The following is a 23,716-nucleotide window of genomic DNA, read 5'->3' on the forward strand; positions in this document are numbered from 1 at the left end:
GTTATTACAGGAACGGACCAGGACAGAGGGACATTATTACAGGAAGGGACCAGGACAGAGGGACATTATTACAGGAAGGGACCAGGATGGGGACATTATTACAGGAATGGGCCAGAATGGGAGAAAATTATAACAGAAAGGGGCCAGGATGGGGCATATTATTACAGGAAGGGACCAGGTCAGAGGGACATTATTACAGGAAGGGACTAGGATGGGGGACATTATTACAGGAAGGGGCGAAGACTCAGGACATTATTACAGGATGGGGTGAGGACGGGAGACATCATTACAGAAAGGGGCCAAGATCTGGGACATTATTACAGGAAGGGGCCAGGATTGAAGATATTATTACAGGAAAGGGTTAGGATGGGGGACATTATTACATGGGGGGGTGAATATGAATGTTTTTATAGGTTCTAGAGCACTATAAGGGCCCATATATCTGACCTACATTCAGTAGAGGGCAAAGGTCCAAATTTTGCCCCAGGCCCCATCGGACTCTAATTACAGTACTGGGGCCCAGATTTTGCACTGAGCCCAATAACTTCACATAATTGCCTTAGTGCATCGATCATCTTTTTGCCTTTCGAGCACGACTTCCACGCATTGCTCCTGCCTGCCGCTGCCACCCAGTGTCTGGTACTATTTTTTATTCATTTTACTCATTTATATAGCGCCATTAATTCCACAGGGCTTTACAGACATTATTGGCACTGTCCCCGATGGGGCTCACAATCTAAATTCCCTATCAGTATGTCTTTGGAATGTGGGAGGAAACCGGAGAACCCGGAGGAAACCCACACAAACACAGGGAGACCATACAAACTCCTTGCAGATGTTGTCCTTGGTGGGATTTGAATCCAGGATCCTAGCGCTGTAAGGCTGCAGTGCTAACCACTGAGCCGCCATGCTATACTAAACATTTTGCTGTAGTGGCTCAGCACTTTCATTCATCGCCCCCTTGCTTTGAGCTTTGCACACCAGGTCTGCGGCGCTCACTATAATTGTAGTAAGTGGAGGGATTCCTCGCTGCCGAGTTTTCAGCATTCACACTTCACATCTGTATGTAAATTTTCGGAAATCTGTCAATATCTGGCTTTTTGCCTCTGCCTACAAACAGGGCACTAAAGAACAAATTTAAAGGGATCCTTACAACCTTACTGATGCCCCATGGAGGTTAATCTAGGAGCTGTTAAATGGACTTTCCAGGTACCAGTCAGGGCGGCTGTCACATGTACTGGCACACAATGAGTCTTTGTAGCCATTCAGGAGAATCATGAGGAGTCTCCTGAGAATCCTCACTGCCACTCTGCCTACCTAGAGTTCTCCCTGGAATCGGGGACACATAGCTGGAACTTTGGGGGCTAAGTGCATTTGAAATAATACATAGGCTTGTATGTATATACTGTATGTCACTAATGCTCAGTCCAATGCAGGGATTATATGGGAATAATAGCTCAATGCAACAGTCAATTATTGTCCCCAGGAGTCATCCTGGAATCAGAACATAATCTATTCTTGTAAGCAGGTTGTTGTCATAAATGTATATATTTAAAAAAAAAAAACAATTTAGCAAGTTTTTCCTTATCACCATCCGTAGTTCAAAAAAAAAAAATAGAGATCTTGGCGTCATCACACCAGACACTGGGGCTTTTTAGGCTCTAACTTCATGTTTCAGGAAATCACTTGCACACTAGACTGAATCACACCCTATTGTACAGAAGCATCTAATGAGCATGTGCAAGGCACATTGTGAAGGTAGAAGGAGGAGGTGAGCTGTGACAATACCTATTGTGAATGGAGGATTGTGTTATCTACTGTATATAGAAGTATTATCAGTCATTGCACAGAAGGAGGAGGTGAGCTGTGATATCACTTACTTATTGTGAATGGTGGATCCTGTGTTATCTACTGTATATAGAGGTGTAATCAGCCATTGTACAACAAGAAGAGAAGGTGAGCTGTGACATCACCTATTGTGAATGGTAGATCCTGTGTTATCTTCTGTATATATAGGTGTTATCAATCATTGTACAGGAGGAGGAGGTGAGCTGTGACATCACCTATTGTGAATGGTGGATCCTGTGTTATCTGCTGTATATAGAGGTGTTATCCATTATTGTACAAGAGGAGAAGGTGAGCCGTGACATCACCTATTGTGAATGGTGGATCCTGTGTTATCTACTGTATATAGAAGTGTTATCAGTGATTGTACAGGAGGAGGTGAGCTGTAACATTACTTATTGTAAATGGTGGATCCTGTGTTATCTACTGTATATAGAGGTGTTATCCATTATTGTACAAGAGGAAGAGGTGAGCTATGACATCACCTATTGTGAATGGTGGATCCTGTGTTATCTACTGTATATAGAGATGTTATCAGTGATTGTACAGGAGGAGGTGAGCTGTAACATTACTTATTGTAAATGGTGGATCCTGTGTTATCTACTGTATATAGAGGTGTTATCCATTATTGTACAAGAGGAAGAGGTGAGCTGTGACATCACCTATTGTGAATGGTGGATCCTGTGTTATCTACTGTATATAGAGATGTTATCAGTGATTGTACAGGAGGAGGTGAGCTGTAACATTACTTATTGTAAATGGTGGATCCTGTGTTATCTACTGTATATAGAGGTGTTATCCATTATTGTACAAGAGGAAGAGGTGAGCTGTGACATCACCTATTGTGAATGGTGGATCCTGTGTTATCTACTGTATATAGAGATGTTATCAGTGATTGTACAGGAGGAGGAGGTGATCTGTGACATCACCTATTATGAATGGTAGGTCCTGTGTCATCTACTGTATATAGAGGTGTTATCAGTCATTTTACAGGAGGAGGAGGTGATCTGTGACATCACCTATTATGAATGGTAGGTCCTGTGTCATCTACTGCATATAAAGGTGTTATCATCATTGTACAAGTGGAGGAGGTGAGCTGTGATATTACCTATAGTGAATAGTGGATCCTGTGTTACCTACTGTATATAGAGGTATTATCAGTCATTGAGGAGGTGAGCTGTGACATCACCTATTGTGAATGGTGGATCCTGTGTTATCTCCTGTATACAGAGGTGTTATGAGTCATTGTACAGGAGGAGGTGAGCTGTGACATCACCTATTGTGAATGGCAGCACGTGATTAATAACTGACTAGCTGAAACTTTCTAAGCTCCATGTAGAAACATGAGGTCAATTTTCTCTGTAAGACTCAAAGGTCACTGCAAAACTCAATGGCAGGGGGAGGAGGGAGCAGCTGGGTCAGGAGCTGAAAATGGGAATGATTTCTTCAGGGACAAGAGACTTCTTGTTTTTACACAGATCAGAGAAAAGAGAAAAATTATCTAGGTAGAAAGGTAAAATGAGCAATTGTAAGTACACAGTTGTATAATATGAGGACTGTCATATATTAAGAGGATAAAAACTTCGGTGGGTGGAGAAGGATGAAGAGGAAGGGGAGGTGGAGGAGTTATAGGAGGAGCAGGAGGGATGTTTCTTTAAGTATCCAGTGGGCACATCTGGATCTTACAATCTTACAAGTGTACTGTTGATCTGCGACACTTCCTTCTGAAGGACACAGCACATATACGTCAGTCTTGCGCTTGTGCAGTGCAACACAGAACTTGCGCATGCGCCGTATGGTTTCCTGGCAAAAATAATTATTTTATTCCATTCACAGGTCACATGGTAAGTCGTAACTTCTTGGTCATTAACTTTACCAAGTTCTGTGCCGGTTCTGTGCTACGAGGGCCAGATTTGCCCAGCAGACTCATAAGCGTATAGTTATACATTGTATACAAGGCTACTGGGGACCTGTATATAACTTTTCAAAAGTATTTTCTAGGAATTCAACATAGTGGAAAATTATTATAAGGATTAAACCCAGTGATGGATTTCACTTAAATGCCCTTGACAAAAATATAACTATTGTTTGTATGAGAGTGTCCACCCGGGGCTTGTTAAGCAATCTGGATCATAGTCCATACTTTGTCCTGTGGAACAGATGCTTCTTGGCTCTTGTGGAACTGACGCTCTTGGGCTCCTGTGGTTCTGACGCTCTTGTGCTCCCGTAGTTCGGACGCCCTTGGGATCCTGTGGTTCGGACGCCCTTGGGCTCCTGTAGATTGGACGCCCTGGGGCTTCTGTGGAAAGGATCAAAATGGGTTCAAGAGGATCTGATGCGCTTGAGCTCCTGTGGATCGGACGCTCTTGGGGTCCTGTGGATCGGACACTCTTGGGCTCCTGTAGTTTGGACACCCTTGGGCTCCTGTGGATCGGATGCTCCTGGGCTCCTGTGGATCAGATGCTCTTGGGCTCCTGTGGATCGGACACCCTTGGGCTCCTGTGGATTGGATGCCCTTGGGCTCCTGTGGATCAGATGCTCTTGGGCTCCTGTGGATCGGACACCCTTGGGCTCCTGTGGATTGGATGCCCTTGGGCTCCTGTGGATTGGATGCTCCTGGGCTCCTGTGGATCTGATGCTCTTGAGCTCCTGTGAATCGGACGCTATTGGGGTCCTGTGGATCGGATACTCTTGGGCTCCTGTGGATCGGACACTCTTGGGCTCTTGTGGATCAGAGGATATTAAGATCTTGTGGGTCTGACGCTCTTGGGCTCCTGTGGATCGGATGTTCTTGGGCTCCTGTGGATCGGACGCTCTTGGGCTCCTGTGTATCAGACGCTCTTGGGCTCCTGTGGATCGGATGCTCTTGGGGTCCTGTGTATTAGACAATCTTGGGCTCCTGTGGATTGGACACTCTTGGGCTCCTGTGGATCGGACACTCGGGGGGTCCTGTGGATCGGACACTCGGGGGGTCCTGTGGATCGGACACTCGGGGGGTCCTGTGGATCGGACACTCTTGGGCTCCTGTAGCTTGGACACCCTTGGGCTCCTGTGGATCGGATGCTCCTGGGCTCCTGTGGATCAGACGCTCTTGGGCTCCTGTGGATCGGACACCCTTGGGCTCCTGTGGATTGGATGCCCTTGGGCTCCTGTGGATTGGATGCTCCTGGGCTCCTGTGGATCTGATGCTCTTGAGCTCCTGTGAATCGGACGCTATTGGGGTCCTGTGGATCGGATACTCTTGGGCTCCTGTGGATCGGACACTCTTGGGCTCTTGTGGATCAGAGGATATTAAGATCTTGTGGGTCTGACGCTCTTGGGCTCCTGTGGATCGGATGTTCTTGGGCTCCTGTGGATCGGACGCTCTTGGGCTCCTGTGTATCAGACGCTCTTGGGCTCCTGTGGATCGGATGCTCTTGGGGTCCTGTGTATTAGACAATCTTGGGCTCCTGTGGATTGGACACTCTTGGGCTCCTGTGGATCGGACACTCGGGGGGTCCTGTGGATCGGACACTCGGGGGGTCCTGTGGATCGGACACTCGGGGGGTCCTGTGGATCGGACACTCTTGGGCTCCTGTAGCTTGGACACCCTTGGGCTCCTGTGGATCGGATGCTCCTGGGCTCCTGTGGATCAGACGCTCTTGGGCTCCTGTGGATCGGACACCCTTGGGCTCCTGTGGATTGGATGCCCTTGGGCTCCTGTGGATTGGATGCTCCTGGGCTCCTGTGGATCTGATGCTCTTGAGCTCCTGTGGATCGGACGCTATTGGGGTCCTGTGGATCGGATACTCTTGGGCTCCTGTGGATCGGACACTCTTGGGCTCTTGTGGATCGGAAGATATTAAGATCTTGTGGGTCTGACGCTCTTGGGCTCCTGTGGATCGGATGTTCTTGGGCTCCTGTGGATCGGACGCTCTTGGGCTCCTGTGTATCAGACGCTCTTGGGCTCCTGTGGATCGGATGCTCTTGGGGTCCTGTGGATTAGACAATCTTGGGCTTCTGTGGATTGGACACTCTTGGGCTCCTGTGGATCGGACACTCGGGGGGTCCTGTGGATCGGACACTCGGGGGGTCCTGTGGATCGGACACTCGGGGGGTCCTGTAGCTTGGACACCCTTGGGCTCCTGTGGATCGGATGCTCCTGGGCTCCTGTGGATCAGACGCTCTTGGGCTCCTGTGGATCGGACACCCTTGGGCTCCTGTGGATTGGACGCCCTTGGGCTCCTGTGGATTGGATGCTCCTGGGCTCCTGTTGATCTGATGCTCTTGAGCTCCTGTGGATCGGACGCTATTGGGGTCCTGTGGATCGGATACTCTTGGGCTCCTGTGGATCGGACACTCTGGGGCTCTTGTGGATCAGAGGATATTAAGCTCTTGTGGGTCTGACGCTCTTGGGCTCTTGTGGATCTGATGCTCTTGGGCTCCTGTGGATCGGATGCTCTTGGGCTCCTGTGGATCGGACGCTCTTGGGCTCCTGTGGATCGGACACTCTTGAGCTCCTGTGGATCGGATGCTCTTGCGGTCCTGTGGATTGGACACTCTTGGGCTCCTGTGGATCGGACACTCTTGGGCTCCTGTGGATCGGACACTCTTGGGCTCCTGTGGATTGGATGCCCTTTGGCTCCTGTGGATTGGATGCTCCTGGGCTCCTGTGGATCTGATGCTCTTGAGCTCCTGTGGATCGGACGCTATTGGGGTCCTGTGGATTGGACACTCTTGGGCTCCTGTGGATTGGACACTCGGGGGGTCCTGTGGATCGGACACTCGGGGGGTCCTGTGGATCGGACACTCTTGGGCTCCTGTAGCTTGGACACCCTTGGGCTCCTGTGGATCGGATGCTCCTGGGCTCCTGTGGATCAGGCGCTCTTGGGCTCCTGTGGATCGGTCACCCTTGGGCTCCTGTGGATTGGACGCCCTTGGGCTCCTGTGGATTGGACGCCCTTGGGCTTCTGTGGATTGGATGCTCCTGGGCTCCTGTGGATCTGATGCTCTTGAGCTCCTGTGGATCGGACGCTATTGGGGTCCTGTGGATCGGATACTCTTGGGCTCCTGTGGATCGGACACTCTTGGGCTCTTGTGGATCAGAGGATATTAAGCTCTTGTGGGTCTGACGCTCTTGGGCTCTTGTGGATCTGATGCTCTTGGGCTCCTGTGGATCGGATGCTCTTGGGCTCCTGTGGATCGGACGCTCTTGGGCTCCTGTGGATCGGACACTCTTGAGCTCCTGTGGATCGGATGCTCTTGCGGTCCTGTGGATTGGACACTCTTGGGCTCCTGTGGATCGGACACTCTTGGGCTCCTGTGGATCGGACACTCTTGGGCTCCTGTGGATCGGACACTCTTGGGCTCCTGTGGATCGGACATTCTTGGGCTCCTGTGGATCTTATACTCTTGGGCTCTTGTGGAGCTGACGCTCTAGGGCTCCTGTGGATGGGATACTCTTGGGCTCTTGTGGATCAGAGGATATTGAGCTCTTGTGGGTCTGACGCTCTTGGGCTCCTGTGGATCGGATGCTCTTGGGCTCCTGTGGATCGGATACTCTTGGGCTCTTGTGGATCAGAGGATATTGAGCTCTTGTGGGTCTGACGCTCTTGGACTCTTGTGGATCTGATGCTCTTGGGCTCCTGTGGATCTGACGCTCTTGGGCTCCTGTGGATTGGACACTCTTGGGCTCCTGTGGATTGGATGTTCTTGGGGTACTGGGGATCGGACACTCTTGGGCTCCTGTTAATCGGACACTCTTGGGCTCCTGTGGATCTGACACTCTTGGGCTCCTGTGGATCCTACACTCTTGGGCTCTTGTGGAGCTGACGCTCTTAGGCTCCTGTGGATTGGATGCTCTTGGGTTCCTGTGGATCGGATGCTCTTGGGCTCCTGTGGAGCTGACGCTCTTGAGCTCCTGTGGATCTGATGCTCTTGGGCTCTTGTGGATCTGATGTGCTTTTGCTCCTGTTGACCTGACACTCTTGGGCTCCTGTGGATCTGACGCTCTTGGGCTCTTGTGGATCTGATGCTCTTGGGCTCCTATGGAGCTGAAGATCTTGGGCTCCTTTGGAGCTGATGCTATTGAGCTCCTGTGGATCAGACGCTCTTGGGATCCTCTGCAACAAGTCCTCCGTGGTTCTTGTGGATCAGACATGCTTGAGCTCCTTTTGATCGGACGCTCTTGAGCTCCTGTGGATCTGACACTCTTGGTTTACTGTGCAGCATGTCCTCCAAGGCTTCTGTGGATCTGATGCTCTTGGGCTCCTTTGCAACATGTCCTTCATGGCTCTTGTGGAGCTGACGCTCTTGGGCTCCTGTGGAGCTGATACTCTTGGGCTCCTGTGGTGCTGACGCTCTTAAGCTCCTGTTGATCTGATGCTCTTGCTTTCCTGTGCAGCATGTCCTCCATGGCTCCTGTGGATCTGATGATATTGGGCTCCTTTAAAACTTGTCCTTCATGACTCCTATGAATCAGATGTTCTTGGGCTCCTGTGGAACATGTCCTCGATGGCTTCTGGAGATCTGACACTCTTGGGCTCCTGTGGATCTGACACTCTTTGTCTCCTGTGCAACATGTCCTCCATGGCTCCTGTGGATCTGACACTCTTGGGCTCCTGATTAACATGTCCTCCATGGCTGCACTACCAGTAAGGCTGTTTATCCATGTGGAAGTGAGTTATAATCTCCACCATGGTCCGCACGTACCTGCATCCTTCGCCTCTCCTCGCTCTATAGCTATGACCCTATAGAGATCCCCTTTAATCATCAGAGCCCTTGGATTAACCTTCCCCTTCCTGGCACCTTCTGCTTCCTTTGATCTCAGTTCTTCGTCTTTCTCTTTCTGACTCCCTCCCGGGGGACAGTTCATGTAATTATTACACAATCCTTAATCATCTTTTCCATAATGAAGCTGAATATTAATTAATTGCCATTTTCTATGTCACTCTTTCCTGACATTTCCCTGGATTTGTAGTGAGATCCTCTCAATTTGTAATTTGCTTGTATCCAGTGTTTGTTTTTTTTGAGTCACGTTTTGTCTTTTACTCCGATCAAATCCAGAGCTGCATTCAAAACTCTTCCGGTATGTGTCCACGTTCCGTAATTGCTGGGCTTTGGACGCAGCGGATACCCACTCCACCCAAAGTGCCGCCCCCTGTTGTACGCAAGGTGATTCCGCATGTGTTTATTGAACACATGCGGTATCACCGCATCCTATTCATAGAGCAGTGCTATTTATCTTGCAGAGACCGTGCGTCTCCGCAAGATAAATAGATATGCTGCAGTCTAGAAAGACGCGCCGCATGTGCATATACACAGGTATGGCGAAGGCGTCCCTGCATGCATAGTGGAAATGGGAGTTCATAAAATCTATGCTGTCACATCTGGACGCTGCTGATTGGATGCTGCGGCTGTACGCAGCGTCCAATGTGCAACAAATTCTGACCTTGGAAACATACCCTAAAGGTTGCGCTTTCAATATGATTGTCTATTTGTCTACATCATGTTGTCTGCTCCTGTTGCATCCAGAGCTGCATTCAATATATTGCTGCTCATTGCTTCCCTATTTGCAACAGACACTGAATGTGCAGGGATAGCGGAAGACATATACTGCAATTATAGAAATCAAGAGAATTCCTAGTGCAGCTTTGGATGTAACTAGAGACTAAGTATTAGCAAGTGTAAATTATTTTGTTTTCCTTTAATTTCATATTTGCCTTATCAATGACTGCATCTTTACACATTTTTGGAAAGTATTTCAGCTCAGTAATTTACATTGTGCGCAATGGATAAAGTGTATTTTACTCACTGATCCACCCTTCAGTTTAATATGGCTGTGGTTTCCAATATGTGACTCTCCGGTTGTCCAATTCACATTCTATTTTCCATCAACGGGATACAGAACATCACTGTTTAGTATTCACTATCCCACATTTCTATATGTTTACTCACTGATCCAACTTTCCAGCCTGAATAGTATGAGCTGCTTCCTTAGCTATATTTTACACACTGACAGTATTGATTGGCTCAGCATCTCATAAAAAGTGACATCACCGCTCTGGGCAGAGTGATGTCATTAATCTTAACCCATGGGCAGTAGACCTCATTATACTGCCCCAACACTCACCCCAGGTCCCAGGAAAAGATTTAATGCTCTTATCAAAATTACATAACAAATCCAAAACACTAATGCGTATGTTTCAAAAGTAAAGTAGAAAAATATAACATACAATAAAATCTTATTCACTGATCCACTTTCCACCCAGTATAGTTTATCTAACAATTTATACAGGAAGCTTATGGAAACCAATGCATAATCTTCACCAAAACTTGGAAAATGTTCATGTACACTTGATATGACTGCTGTCCTAACTGCCAGTAGCTGGTGACTATAATACATCTTACTCACTGATGCACCTTTTTTCCAGTATAGTTTATCCATCAGTCTCTGACTAGAGATTTGAAAGGAAGCTTATGGACCCAAAATGCCCCCAAAACATTCATGTACTACCGATAGGATTGATGTCACCCAGATAACAATCACTAGTGACTAGAGTAAATCTTATTCACTGATCCACCTTACACCCAGTATAGCTAATCTATCAATTCCTGACTATAGACATGAGAGAAAGCTTTTAGACCCCAATGCAAATTCTGCTCCCTGAAATCATCACATACCATCGATAGGATTAATGGCTCAAAAGTTTTGGAATCAAAAGTACATGATACTCACTGATCCACTTTCCACCCAGTACAGTTTAACTATAAATTCCTGACTAAAGTCGTGACATAAACCTTTTGGACTAGAATGCAAATTCTACACCCTGAAATTTTCACGTACTATTGATAGCACTGGTGTCTCCCAGACATCAATCAAAAGTAGATCTTACTCACTGATCAGCGTTCCAACCAATATAGTTATTTATCAATTCCTGACTAAAGACATGAGAGAAAGCTTTTGGACTGCAATGCAAACTCTGCACCCTGAAACGCTCACGATAGAGCCAATGTTTCCCAGACGGCCATAGTTGGCATCAAAAGTAAATCTTACTCATTGATCCACTTTCCACCCAGTGCAATTTATCCATTAGTCTCAAACAAGAGACCTAACAAGAAGCTTTTGGACCAGAGTCCAATTCTTATGTACTATTGAGAGTACTGGTGTCCTATTTGGACTGCAGGACTTGGGCACATCTACATCCATGACTGTTCCAAGTCTTGGTAGATGCGACTGCCTACTGTGGGTCCATGGTGCTCTAGGTAAACATGTGATATACTGGGGTACACAGGACACCCACTCCAATTAAGGGTGTAGATTGAGCTCGGTTCGCACCCCTTTCTAACAGTTTAATGAACAACAATGTCCTAAACTCCCCAGCGCCCCCTGTAGGCCGTATGTACACTGCACAGTTCCTGGACTCCCATCATCTCTATTACCTATGATCTTTAGTCCACCAGTGGAGCTGAATTACTACAAACCCTAAAAATGTACCCAAATCAGCATACTAGGGGAATATAGTGCGACTCCATGGATGGCGCTTGTCCTGGCTGTACCGCTGCTCTGCTGTGCCAAGCCCGGGGTTGTTTTTCTACAGATTGAGTCTGGACAATAATAGATATCGAACACAAAGCAAATCTGATAATTGTGCTCTGTCACGTCTGAGGGCAGAACCGATGGATAAAACTAAAAAGACAGATCAGCTTCAGGGTTTGACGGACGATCAGTGCTGCACAGCACCACCAACAAGTCCTTAAAGAGACATTATCACTAAAGTGTATCCATTCACTGTTCAAACTATTGTTTTCTGTTATTAGCCATCTCAGCAGTCTTGTTTACTAAACCCCAGAAAGTTCTAGAGGTATAGCAGTAAGGGGGTGTGGAGGTGGCAGCTGTACTGAGCCCTGATTCCTAATAGGACCTAAAGGTCTTCCCACAGTCCTCTGTACAGTTTAATGATCTCTCTATAGGCTTCCATACAGTATAATGCACCCCATAGTCCTCAATACAGTATGAAGTATATACTATATAATACATTGTATACTATATGGAGGACTATTGGGAGTGTATCATATTATATGCACTCCCCATAGCTCTCCATATATCCATATAGTATAATGAAGACCATAGTCCTCTATACAGTATAATGCACTTCTCATAGTCCTCCATATAGCATAATGCATTCCTCATAGTCCTCTATATAGTATAATGCATCCCCATAGCCCTCCATATAGTATAATACACTCCCCATAGTCCTCCATATAGTATAAAACACTCCCCATAGTCATCTATATAGTGTAATGCACTCCCCATAGTTTTCCATATAGTATAATGCACTCCCCATAGTCCACCATCTAGTATAACGCACTCCCCATAGTCCTGCATATTGTATCATGCACGCCCCATAGTCCTGTCTTGGTTTATTCAGAATACTGGGCAGGCGGTGTAGGGGTTAATAGGGAGAGCCTCTCTTTGGGCCCAGGGAGGGTTTTTATAGCTTCAGGTGAGTGCCCTCCCCTGTCGTTTATACTCCTAGTTTGAGTGTTCCTGACCCTGCTCTGTTTGTGCCTCTTGCCTGTCCCTCTACTGTTGTCTGGTGTATGTTCTGGATTCTGATTCTGTACCTGTATGCCCATCCTGTGTATGACCTCCTGGCTTTGTCTTGACCTCCCTCTGGTTGCCCCTCTTGTACCTCTGCCGCCATCTAGTGTATGACCGTTTGCTACGTTTGACCTTTCTCTGATATTTCCCCCTGTACTTCTCTGCCTGACCCGTGCATGACTTCTGGCTCATCTGACTACGGCTATTATCTCTAGCTCTGTACCGTCCTCCACACTGTGACCAGCCCTGCTGCAGTCTGTTGGTGAGTTCCTCCGACCCCACTGACACGCAGTCACATGGTACACAGGTCCTGCGGGCTTCCAGCGCTTCTCCATGGCTCCTCCCTGCCCGCAGGTCCTAGAGCAAGATTTCTGCCACCTAACGCAGCACCCTTGCCCGGCCACGCTGTGAGTATAAGCTACTTAACTCTCACTGTCCCGAACAGGGATCGCTGGACACCTGGCAGTCACGCTGTCCCTGACTACTGTCACTTGTGAGCGTGACATTATAAACGACCATACCGTTCTTTTTTTTTCCCTTCTTACTCCCCCCCTCTCCCTTGGATCGAAAGGTTGTGAGTGAGGGAGGTTTCGATGTAATTATGGACCCCATGCATGCATTGTCAGAGCAGGTAAAGCAGCTCTCACAGATGTTTCAAAAACTAAACGTGGAACAACGCTCTATGGCTCACACCCAGCAGTAGCTGGTCAATACTGTACAAGGGGCTATGGGTCCCGAGAATAGGGACGTGTCCCTTAATTCTCCAGAATCTCCGGTTAAATTACCCGACTCCTTTTCTGGGGACAAAAGGGAGTTCAGGGCTTTTCGGGAGGGATGTAAATTGTTCTTTTCCCTGAGGCCCCCTTCTTCTGGGGGAGAATTTCAAAGGGTAGGGGTCGTTATTTCCCTACTGTGGGGTGCCCCACAAGCCTGGGCATTTTCTCTAGCACCTACTGCCCCAGAACGTATGACTGTGGATGCATTTTTTGAGGCCTTGGGCCGCATTTATGACGAACCCGACAGGGTTCGCCTGGCGGAGGACATGGTGATGAGTGCACGTCAGGGTCGGCACTCTGCGGAGTGGTTTTGTTCGGAGTTTCGGCGGTGGTCAGCCGAAGTCTCCTGGGATGAGGCTGCCCTCCGGGGACTATTCCGTAGGGGACTACGGAATGTCGGAACGCCTTCAGGACGCTTGGGCCCTGCACCCGCCTCCTGATACTCAGGAGGAAGCCATGACCCAAGCGGTGCGAATGGATTGCCGGCTGAGAGCCAGGGGAGTGATGCATTCCGAAACGTCCTTGTTCCCTGGTAGTAAAGAAGTGGAGGCCAGTCCTATGCCTATGGAAATTGGCGCCACCTCGATCAGAGAGAAAGAGAGGAGACGCCGCCGTGAAAAACAATTGTGCTTCTACTGTGGGGAATCAGGACACTGGAGTAGAGACTGTCCCTCTTGTCCTGCGTCTTCCAAGATGTCGGGAAACTACTTGGTCTGGGTAGTGATCGAGGAGACTGCCCAGACCCTCAGGTAGTTTTTTCCTCATGCCCGAAGTTTTTGCTTAATGTTGAACTGGTAGTAGACAACTATCATTTTGCTTCTACAGCCTAGGTGGACTGCGGTTCATCTCTTAACTTGGTCAGTTCCAGTAAAGTCTCCAGAGTCAAGATAGGGACAGTCAGGTTGGAGACCCCTCTGAAAATTGTGACTATTGACTCTTCCCCTCTCACCCGTTCGGGGATTTGCTATGTTACTAACAGTTTTGTTTTGGATGTTGGTTCCCCCCATGTTGAGGAGATGAGATGTTTTGTTATGGACAACCTGCCCAAAGGGCTGGTGTTGGGCATGCCGTGGCTGCAACAGCATAACCCAGTTATTGATTGGGAGAGAAGAGTAATTATTAAGTGGGGCCCAAAATGTATTGACTGTTTCTATAAACCTGTGTTCTGTGTTTCACCCGCAAAACCTGTCTCTGAGTCTTCTGTTTGTCTGGAGGGTGTTCCGGAATAACTTAAGGACTTTGAGGACGTGTTCTCCGAAAGCGAGGCCGAGGCATTACCCCCACATAGGCCATTCGACTGCACCATTGACCTGATTCCAGGGGCCAAATTGCCCAAAGCCCGCTTGTTTAATTTGTCTGGACCTGAGCGTCTGGCAATGAAAGAATATATAACGGAAAGTCTCCGTAAGGGGCATATAAGACCTTCAGTTTCTCCGATAGCAGCAGGGTTTTTCTTTGTCAAAAAGAAAGATGGTGGCCTGCGTCCCTGCCTCGACTTCCGAGAACTCAACAGAATTACCGTCAAGAAGGCATATCCCTTACCCTTGATCCCAGATTTGTGTAACCAACTCTCGGGGCAAAATGGTTCTCTAAATTGGATCTCAGGGGGGCTTATAATTTGATAAGAATTAAAGAGGGGGATGAATGGAAAACTGCTTTTCTCACTACTGAGGGGTTATTTGAAAACCTAGTGATGCCATTTGGCCTTGCTAATGCACCAGCAGTTTTCCAGAACTTCATCAATGTGGTATTTGTGGACCTAATTGGTCGCTTTGTTGTCATTTACTTGGACGATATTTTGATTTACTCAACTGACGAGCACTCTCATTTGTTACATGTGAAAACCGTTCTTCAGAGACTCAGGGAAAATCAATTATTTGTCAAATTGGAAAAATGTACATTTTTTGTCCAGGAGCTAACCTTTTTAGGACTCATAATTTCTCAACAGGGGTTTCGGATGGATCCCAAGAAAGTGCAAGCTATTGCGGAGTGGGTTCAACCTCAGGACCTAAAAGGTCTTCAACGCTTCTTGGGGTTCGCAAATTATTATCAGAGGTTTATCAAGGGTTTCTCACAGATAGTGAAGCCCCTCACAGACCTCACGTGTAAAGGGGCCGATATCAAAAATTGGTCTCTCCCGGCGAAAGATTCCTTTTTGGTCTTGAAGAATTGTTTTATGTCTGCTCCGATACAGGTGCAACCTGACCCATCCTTACCATTTGTTGTGGAGGTCGATGCTTCCGAGGTGGGGGTGGGGGTCGTTTTGTCTCAAGGGCCATCTACCCTGACTAATCTTAGACCTTGTGCGTTTTTTTCCAAAAAATTCTCACCGGCAGAGAGAAATTACAATGTTGGGAATAGAGAGCTCCTGGTAATTAAGTTGGCGTTTGAAGAATGGAGGCATTTTTTGGAAGGGGCAGAGCATCCGATTACGGTCATCACTGACCACAAAAATCTGGAGTACATTAAGACAACAAAAAGATTGACTCCCAGACAGGCTCGGTGGTCACTTTTTTTTTTCAATTCTCTACTACCTTCCGGCCTGGGTCTAAGAACGTGAAAGCAGATGCTTTATCACGAAGCTTTGAACCATTGTCTGCCCCCGATCCACCGTCATCCATTCTTCAACCCGGGGTGGTTATAGCAGAGCTATCGTCGGAATTGGAGCGGGAGATTGTGAGGGCTCAATCTTTAGCTCCAAGATCCAAACCTGCTCATAAATTGTTTGTACCACAATACTTACGTTATATCTCCTATGAGAATTTCACAACTCTAAGTTGGGTGCTCACCCAGGTATTGCAGCCACATGTGAGGCAGTGAAGAGAGTTTTTTGGTGGCCATTAATGTCTGCAGAGATTAAGGAACATGTCACAGCCTGTGGAGTTTGCGCCCGTTCAGAGCTCTCATTGCCGGCCGGCCGGGGAATTGGTACCTTTGCCAATTCCGAGAAGACCTTGGACTCATCTGTCCATGGACTTCATCACCAATCTCCCTCCATCCTGGGGTAACACGGTGGTTTGGGTAATTGTGGATAGGTTTTCTAAGATGGCTCATTTCGTACCCATGGCCAAGTTACAGTCAGCTGAGGTTCTTTCAAAACATTTTCTTTCCCAAATCGTTCGTCTCCATGGTGTACCTACGAATATTGTATCTGATAGGGGGACGCAGTTTGTAGCAAAATTTTGGCAAGCTTTTTGCAGGAAGATGGGAATATCTCTATCTTTTTCCTCAGCCTACCACCCAGAGAGCAATGGACAAACGGAGCGCACCAACCAGTCATTGGAACAGATCCTCCGGTGCTTGACTTCGACATTACAGGATGACTGGTGCGATGCGTTGCCTTTGGTGGAATTCGCTTTCAACAACAGAATTAACCAATCCTCTGGTAGGTCACCTTTTTTTATTAATCTCGGATTAAACCCGCATTTTGGTGAGTTTTCATGCCTGGATTCAAACTGTCCGGGGGCCGAAGATTCAGTTGGCAGGATAAGTGATCTTTGGTCAAAGGTTCGGGCAAACATTGGCAAGGCACAAGAAAAATACAAACACTTTGCTGATAATAAGAGGGACCCGGATCAGACTCTACATTGTGGGGATAAGGTATGGCTCTCGACACGAAACATAAGTTTAAAACTGCCTTCCGCCAAGTTGGGTCCCAAATTCATTGGTCCCTATGTGATAACTGAAGTGGTTAACCCGGTGGCTTATCGCTTACTCCTCCCATCATCTTCGAAATTGCATAACGTTTTCCATAGGTCCTTACTCAAACCTGTAGGCTCGGTGGTAGAGGAACCCACACCCTTACCGCCTCCGGTATTGGTGGACGGTCATATGGAATTTGAAGTTCAAAACATTGTGCAGTCTCAATGGGTTCACAGTTCACTGCAGTATCTCGTCCATTGGAAGGGGTATGGTACAGAGGATTGGTCATGGGTACCGGCCAGGTTGGTGCACGCAGATCGCGTGGTCAGAGCGTACTATGCTCGATGACCTGAGGGTCCTGAGGCCCCGTTGAAGGAGGGGTACTGTCATGGTATATTCAAAATACTGGGCAGGCAGTGTAGGGGTTAATAGGGAGAGCCTCTCTTTGGTCCCTGGGAGGGTTTTTATAGCTTCAGGTGAGTGCCCTCCCCTGTCATTTATACTCCTAGTTTGAGTGTTCCCGACCCTGCTCCGTTTGTGCCTCTTGCCTGTCCCTGTACGATTGTCTGGTGTATGTTCTGGTTTGACCATGGTAACGTCTCTTGGATTCTGATTCTGTACCTGTATGCCCGTCCTGTGTATGACCCCCTGGCTTTGTCTTGACCTCCCTCTGGTTGCCCCTCTTGTACCTCTGCCACCATCTAGTGTATGACCATTTGCTACGTTTGACTTTTCTCTGATATTTGCCCCTGTACTTCTCTGCATGACCCGTGCATGACTTCTGGCTTGTCTGACTATGGCTATTATTTCTAGCTCTGTACCGTCCTCCACACTGTGACCAGTGCTGCTGCAGTCTGTTGGTGAGTTCCGCCCACCCCTCTGACGCGCGGTCACATGGTACAAAGGTCCTGCGGGCTTCCAACGCTTCTCCGTGGCTCCTCCCTGCCCGCAGGTCCTAGAGCAAGATTTCTGTCACCTAACACAGCGCCCCTGCCCGGACACGCTGTGAGTATAAGCTACTTAACTCTCACTGTCCCAAACAGGGATCGCTGGACACCTGGCAGTCACGCTGTCCCTAACTACTGTCACTGTGAGCGTGACAAGTCCTCCATATAGTATAATGCACTCCCCATAGTCCTCCATTCAGTATAATGCACTTCCTGTAGTCCTGCATATAGTATAATGTACTCCCAGTAGTCTTCCATGCAGTTTAATGGACTCCACATAGTCCTGCATATTGTATCGTGAACTTCCCATAGTCCTCCATGCAGTATAATGCACTCTCCATAGTCCTGCATATAGGATGATGCACTCTCCATATTCCTCCATATAGTATAATGCACTCCCCATAGTCCTCCATTCAGTATAATGCACTTCCTGTAGTCCTGCATATAGTATAATGTACTCCCAGTAGTCTTCCATGCAGTTTAATGGACTCCACATAGTCCTGCATATTGTATCGTGAACTTCCCATAGTCCTCCATGCAGTATAATGCACTCTCCATAGTCCTGCATATAGGATGATGCACTCTCCATATTCCTCCATATAGTATAATGCACTCCCCATAGTCCTCCATATAGTATAATGCACTCCCAATAGTCCCCTATAAAATATAATGCACTAGCCATAATCCTCCATATAGTATAATGCTCTCGCCATAGTACTCCAGACAGTCAAAAGAGAGAAAGCTATTGACCAAAAACTGGGATCACCACAATGAATCACAAAAAATGTCAATTTTTATTAAGTGTCAGACAGACCAAAACATGGTTAAAAACATTTAAAAGTCATGAAATGACAATGCACCCAAAAAAAGGTTAATAATATAACCTATACAGGTACCCCTATAACTCATGGTACAGGTATAATAAAGACAAATAGTTGGTCCATAAGAACAATAATTTGAACCATATAAATGTGATACAAAAACATGCATGGAAAGAAAATTTGACTTTTATGGACACAATACAAATCCAATAGTCGACTACTATATGCAAAATATCATAGATCTAACTGCCCTAAATTGTAAAAGAAGGACATAGTCTAGAGACGAGAGAAGTATCTCGAAATGCATCTAGGCCCTGGAGAAAATGATACACAGAGCCACAAGGCCATGCTCAACACTGGCACACGACATGTGCATTTAAATATGTAGCAGCCGTACCATACCAAAGTTAGGGGGAGCCTGTGGAAAATGCCCGACGCGTGTCGCTACCACAAAGGTAGCTTCGTCAGGGGCATTTTCAGGGGCCCCTGACGAAGCTACCTTTGTGGTAGCGACACGCGTCGGGCATTTTCCACAGGCTCCCCCTAACTTTGGTATGGTACGGCTGCTACATATTTAAATGCACATGTCGTGTGCCAGTGTTGAGCATGGCCTTGTGGCTCTGTGTATCATTTTCTCCAGGGCCTAGATGCATTTTGAGATACTTCTCTCGTCTCTAGACTAAGTCCTTCTTTTACAATTTAGGGCAGTTAGATCTATGATATTTTGCATATAGTAGTCGACTATTGGATTTGTATTGTGTCCATAAAAGTCAAATTTTCTTCCAAGCATGTTTTTGTATCACATTTATATGGTTCAAATTATTGTTCTTATGGACCAACTATTTGTCTTTATTATACCTGTACCATGAGTTATAGGGGTACCTGTATAGGTTATATTATTAACCTTTTTTGGGGTGCATTGTCATTTCATGACTTTTAAATGTTTTTAACCATGTTTTGGTCTGTCTGACGCTTAATAAAAATTGACATTTTTTGTGATTCATTGTGGTGATCCCAGTTTTTGGTCAACAGCTTTCTCTCTTTTGACTATTTGGCTTTTTATATTGACCATTGGTGTATCCCCTACCCATTGCTGGTGGTGCCCTCCCTATTTCTAGTGTTGTAGTACTCCAGACAGTATAATGCACCCATAGTCCTATATATAGTATAATACCATAGTTCGGATTCTGCATTGGGGCCAAAGAGCTTTAAGTTACATCATGCTTCCATCTAGCCAGCAACCAAAGGTATCATTCAAGGACTAAATAACAGGAAGTCATTGCTGCAGCAGCTAAATGCTTCCCCCCATGAGCCATAGTCTTAAAACCCATCCACTTTCTCCTGCTGTTTGGAATATTATCGCCTCTTGTCTTAGGCCCCGAGTGGATGTGATAATAAGTATCATTGTCTATACATATGTACATAATGCTCTGTATAGTAATGCCAACCCTCTATGAGTGTTACTTAAGTATCATCACTATTATATTGTGTATCATTACTAGTAATCAGTATCTAGATATTACTTTATGTATCATTAGTATTGTCCTTATAAAATTATACTATATATCATGACTCATAAACTGTGTGGTTATATTATGTATCGTTATTAGTATACAATATGCCACTATATTATTATTCTGTAATATGTAACACTTATTTTACTGTATATAATAATTATGTATCATTACTATTACACTATGTGATTATATTATTATTCTGTATGTCACTAATATATATCACGACTGCTACAACTGCTATACATTGTGTTTGCATTATGTATCATACAGTATTACTTTGTATCATTGTATTTATATATAGTGTGTGGTTTTGTTATGTATCATTATTAGTGTGGCTTATTATTATGTCATTGTATTATGTAGAATTATTGTACAGTATGTGATTATATTACAGATCATTAGTATACGATATGCGGCTATTATTATTTCACATTATAAATATACTATAATTGTTAATAAACTATGATTATATTGCTTATCATTATGAGTAGGGAATATGTGATCATATTGTTGTTATTATTTTATTATTATTCTGAATGTTCTTGTAATAAGTAACACTTATTATACTGTGTATAATTATTATTACTACTATGTGGTTATAGCATTACTCTGTATGTATCATTATTATACAGTGTGTGATTATTACTACTGTGAAATATGTATCACTATTATTATGTAGCATTATACAGTCTTTATTACTCTGTATGTCATTGCATTATATATCATGACTGCTATACATTGTGGTTACGTTATGTATCGTTACACAGTGTTAGTTACTTTGTATCATTGTTTTAGATCATTACTATTATGCATAGTGGTTACATTATGTATCGCTATACAATGATACAAAGTAATAAATCCTACACAAACACATGGGCCATGCACACAGCGATCAAGTCTGTATGACAGTGTTCACACCACCAGAAGACTGAAACACAGAAAAAAACAGTAAAACAAATGTATAAAAATACTGTGTTGTAAAAAAGTAACAGTAAACAGCAAGATGATAACAAAACATGGAATTTGGTTGATACGGTTTTTGCAAAAAATGTATACTAAGCCGCTCCACCAAATGTCAAGGTATACCCATCTCAGAGCAGTCCCTAACTGTACAGTAATGATATATAACACAATATGTGCTTACAAATCATTGCTACATAATAATAATGTCATTTCTATAGCGCCAACATATTCCGCAGCTCAGTATGTGTGACCCCTCCTTGCATTGACGTGGGCAGCAGTGAGACCCCCGATACACTTGCAGTCCCTCATCGGAGTTGGGTTTGGTGCAGACACTGCAGATAGTTGTGTGCACACCGCAGTGCAGCCACGAGATATGGACCCAGTGCACCGATGCCGCCTGCCCACATGAAGCCCCGTTTCATGACCTTGTCGCTTCCTGACCTGTGACCTCCCAACGTGCCGATAGGGAGCCTTGCCCCTCCGCCCCGCCATGACTTTCCCAGTCCTCACATCTGACCACTGTGGCCTCCTTGCCTGTGTCTGCCCATCCCTGGTGCATGCTGCAGGATGGCCATTGTATGTGATACTTGCCTGCTCCTCTGCTCCGTGGCCGGCCTCTGTGGGCTGCTGATGGAGTGCTGGCGGCCGGTCCCAGGTGCAGATGGTTTGCAGCCAGGTAACCGTCTCCCAGTAAGGGATTTCCTATAATTGCCGTAATGTTGTCCAAGCAACGCAATGCGGAGTAATTCCTTGCTGTTTCCCTGGGAGACAAGTCTAGTATGTGTCTCCCTCCCTATATGTATCCCCCCCTAGCTGTCCTGTCCTCTTCCTCCCATCCCCCAGCTGCCAGTCTTGCATTTTCTCCCACCCTGCACTGTCTTCTCCTTTTTCCTCTGCCTGTCACTTTCTCTCTCTTCTTGCTGCCTCTGTCATATCTCCCATTCTCTGGCTGAGCCTCCTCCCTCCCTCTTCCTCTTCCTCTCTCTGCTGCATTGATGAGGGAGACTGATTGAGAGAGAGGACTGGAGACCTCACATTGGAGGCTGGCTTGGGGTTGGCTCCTGTTCACATTAGTATGCAGGGCAGGTGCTGTCCATGGTGCTGCTGATCACCTGCTCGGTTAACTCATTCTGCAGCCAGTAATGTGCAGGGAAATGGGGCCAAATGGCGCAAACTTGTCCCAGTAGCGAGGGCTCCTTGGGGCATGAACGTCTCTGCTGCACGGATCATGGGAGTTGTAGTACAGAGACACTACTGTATATAATGCGATACATCAGCATTACGCCTCTAGGTGCAGTGATCCGCACTGTGTCAGTCTTCACTGCACTTCTATTCTGTACCTATAGAGCATAGTGAGGGTTGTCTGCATGAATTACTATATATTTCATGCATATTATTAACACCTGACCGTGGAGCGCTGAGGCCGCCGCTACAATGAAGCAAACCGCACAGCGTGTCAGAACCCAGGTGCCGGCAATGTGATCCTCTCCCCATGGATCCATGGATGGAGTCAGTGCCGGATCCATATGTCATCAGTGTGCGTGTGCAGTGCAGCGTGTAATGAACGGCCGCAGCTTTAATTCGGGCGAGTTATGGATCGTAAATGAATCTAGGGGCTGTGACAAATGTAACAGTTTCACTTCAGGTCGTCATGTATTTATACTGCGCCTGAAGATTTGTGTTTATCAAAAAAAAAAACAATGAAAGATTGTTTTGTTTATTTTTACATATGTAAATACTTATGTCACCCCAAAAATTGAGAAAAGTATTCAAGGAATGATACCTTTATTGGCTAATCAGAGAAATTATATTTGCAAGCAAGTTTTCAGAGCTCAGAAGGCCCCTTCATCAGGCTTGATTACAAGTGAATTTATTTTTACATAAAATTCAGTGCACATCATATTCTTGATCTATTGTGAAAGCTCCTGAAGATATAAATATACATTTTGTTTTTCTGATAGGGATCTTCAAATTCTACACGCAGATGCAAAAGTTGCAAATGGCCACCACAAGAGGGAGCTGAGGATCCTACTGCATACAGTTTGTAAATTGAGCCTAATACTAAATCTGTATATGGTAATCTTCCCCTAGTGTCAACTGCATGCTACTATTAAACTGGTGTCTATGTAATGGATTTGGAGCTTTGCACAGTGGGGAAAAAAAGTATTTAGTCGGCCACCAATTGTGCAAGTGCTCCCACTTAAAAAGATGAGAGTGGCCTGTAATTTACATCATAGGTAGACCACAACTATGAGAGTCAAAATGAGAAAACAAATCCAGAAAATCACCTTGTCTGCTTTGGCAAGATTTATTTTGAAAATTATGGTGGAAAATAAGTATTTGGTCACCTAAAAACATACAAGATTTCTGGCTCTCACAGACCAGTAAATTCTTCTTTTAGAGGCTCCTCTGTCCTCCACTCATTACCTGTAGTATTGGCACCCATTTGAACTTGTTATCAATATAAAAGACACCTGTCCATAACCTCAAATAGTCACACTCCAAACTCCACTATAGTGAAGACCAAAGAGCTGTCGAAGGACACCAGAAACAAAATTGTAGCCCTGCACCTGGCTGGGAAGACTGAATCTCAATAGGCAAGCAGCTTGGTGTGATGAAATCA

The 23,716-nt window shown here is 46.0% G+C and overlaps 1 protein-coding gene across 1 annotated transcript in view; it reads right to left on the reverse strand.

Annotated features, from left to right (window-relative positions):
• The window catches only part of SCN1B (sodium voltage-gated channel beta subunit 1), an 86,480-nt gene extending 64,338 nt beyond the window's left edge, over nt 1-22,142 (reverse strand). The window contains exon 1 of the mRNA XM_073570502.1: nt 21,685-22,142. The gene's annotated coding sequence lies outside the window, so the exon portion shown is untranslated. The remainder of the gene's footprint in view (nt 1-21,684) is intronic.
• Between the last annotated feature and the right edge of the window lie 1,574 nt (nt 22,143-23,716).

The sequence above is a fragment of the Dendrobates tinctorius genome, unplaced genomic scaffold, assembly GCF_039654945.1.
Source record: "Dendrobates tinctorius isolate UK_male_01 unplaced genomic scaffold, ASM3965494v1 ptg000028l, whole genome shotgun sequence".
Classification (NCBI taxonomy): Eukaryota; Metazoa; Chordata; class Amphibia; order Anura; family Dendrobatidae; genus Dendrobates; species Dendrobates tinctorius.